This window comes from Gobio gobio, assembly GCF_949357685.1.
Source record: "Gobio gobio genome assembly, chromosome: 3".
Taxonomy (NCBI): domain Eukaryota; kingdom Metazoa; phylum Chordata; class Actinopteri; order Cypriniformes; family Gobionidae; genus Gobio; species Gobio gobio.
The window spans coordinates 4542835-4545558 of NC_137099.1; positions in this window are offsets into that span (position 1 = coordinate 4542835).

The following is a 2724-nucleotide window of genomic DNA, read 5'->3' on the forward strand; positions in this document are numbered from 1 at the left end:
ACTAAAAATATGTACTACAAGTATTAAAATAGTAAACTACTTATACGTTCACTTTTAGTACAGATGCAGTACAAGAAACGTATACTTTTATATACTAAAAAGTGTGCCGATTTAGTCCCAACAGTATTGAAATAGTACACTTACAAGTTTAGATGTTTCTCTTAAAGTTCTCTGTTTAATTTGATCTCACTGCTGTGTAGGAGAAACAGCCGCGATATTAAAGAGATCTCACTCGCCATTTTCTTTTTCTAAAAGATCTTTTTCCTCTTTGTTTTGAACTGTGGGTTCATGAAACTTCAGGATGGAGTGTGAACTGTGTGTCATAATTCTCACCATCCTGCAAACTCTGTCTGGCTGAAACTCGCAAAATAAACACAACTTTGAGTCATAACCTTCAATACCTTACAGTTAAATCATCTTCACATGACCAACAATGAGCATTAAAGGGAGAGTTCAGCACAAAATGACAATTCTGTCATCATTTACTCCCTCGAGCTGATCCAAACCCGTATGAGTTTCTTTGTTCTGTTGAACACAAAAGAAGATATTTTGAAGAATGTTGCTGGTCCCCATTGACTTCCATAGCATGAACAAAAATACTATGGAAGTCAATGGGGACCAAAAGCCTTCTTCAAGTCCATTTTATGAAGTAAACTTATGTAAAGTTCAAGTATATTTTAAGTAGTACTAATATCAATGTACTAAAACTTGTAATTGTACTAACTTGTGACTAAATCTGCCCACTTTTTAGTGTATAAAAAGTATACTTGTAAGTATAACAGCAGTAAACTTTGAGTACACAACTAAGTTTTTCATTTGTGCTGAATCCGATCTGGACGTATTCTGCGATTTTCTCAGCTTTTTGTTGAAAATGTTGCTTTTTTAATTAAACTTACCCACATTCAAGTAAGCATGAAGCTAGAATAAAATGTTTTTAAAATGGAAAGAGTTAAAGAACAGTTAAAGGTATATTTCAAGTATTAAAAAAAATACATAAATGGGAACATATACTTAAGTTAACTCCTTAAGTTAACTTAAGTTAAAGTGCAAAAATAATGTATACATATTAAAATATAAGTGTGATGTTATGTTCACTTAAAGAAAACTTTCACTCTATAAAATGCTGGGTTAAAAACAACCCAAGTTGGGTTAAAAATTGACTAACTTAGCAATTGGCTTGTTTTAACCCAGTGAATGGATTTTTTTTAACCCAGCAGTTGGGTTGTTTTAACCCAGTAAATGTTTTTTAACCCAGCAATTGGGTTGTTTTACCCCAGTCAATGGGTTGTTTTAACCCAGCAATTGGGTTGTTTTAACCCAGTGAATGGGTTGTTTTAACCCAGTGAATGGGTTGTTTTAACCTAGTGTATGGGTTGTTTTAACCTTTGTTTTAACCTAGTGTATGGGTTGTTTTAACCCAGTGAATGGGTTGTTTTAACCTAGTGTATGGGTTGTTTTAACCTAGTGTATGGGTTGTTTTAACCCAGTGAATGGGTTGTTTTAACCTAGTGTATGGGTTGTTTTAACCCAGTAAATGTTTTTTTAACCCAGCAATTTTTTTTTTTTTAACCCAGCAATTGGGTTGTTTTAACCTAGTGAATGTATTGTTTTAACCCAGTGAATGGGTTGTTTTAACCTAGTGAATGGGTTGTTTAAACCCAGCAGTTGGGTTGTTTTAACCCAGTGAATGGATTTTTTTTAACCCAGCAGTTGGGTTGTTTTAACCCAGTAAATGTTTTTTAACCCAGCAATTGGGTTGTTTTACCCCAGTCAATGGGTTGTTTTAACCCAGCAATTGGGTTGTTTTAACCCAGTGAATGGGTTGTTTTAACCTAGTGTATGGGTTGTTTTAACCTAGTGTATGGGTTGTTTTAACCCAGTGAATGGGTTGTTTTAACCTAGTGTATGGGTTGTTTTAACCCAGTAAATGTTTTTTTAACCCAGCAATTGTTTTGTTTTTTAACCCAGCAATTGGGTTGTTTTAACCTAGTGAATGTATTGTTTTAACCCAGTCAATGGGTTGTTTTAACCCAGCAATTGGGTTGTTTTAACCCAGTGAATGGGTTGTTTTAACCCAGTGAATGGGTTGTTTTAACCTAGTGTATGGGTTGTTTTAACCTAGTGTATGGGTTGTTTTAACCTAGTGTATGGGTTGTTTTAACCCAGTGAATGGGTTGTTTTAACCTAGTGTATGGGTTGTTTTAACCTAGTGTATGGGCTGTTTTAACCCAGTGAATGGGTTGTTTTAACCTAGTAAATGTTTTTTTAACCCAGCAATTGTTTTTTTTTTTAACCCAGCAATTGGGTTGTTTTAACCTAGTGAATGGGTTGTTTAAACCCAGCAATTGGGTTGTTTTAACCCAGTGAATGTTTTTTTTTAACCCAGCAATTGGGTAGTTTTAAACCAAATAATGTTTTTTTTTAAACTCAGCAGTGAATGGGTTGTTTTAACCCAGCAATTGGGTTGTTTTAACCCAGTGAATGGGTTGTTTTAACCCAGCGGTTGGGTTAAATGTTTGCTTAAAACAACCCAATCGCTAGGTAAAACAACCCAATTTCAGGGTTAGTCCATTTTTAACCCAACTTGGGTTGTTTTTTCAACCCAACCCAGCATTTTTTAAAGTGTACAAGTATACTTGCAGTATAAAACTAGATTACTGAGAGTACACTTCAAAGTGCACTTTCATAAACTAAAAATATGCACTACAAGTATTAAAATAGTAA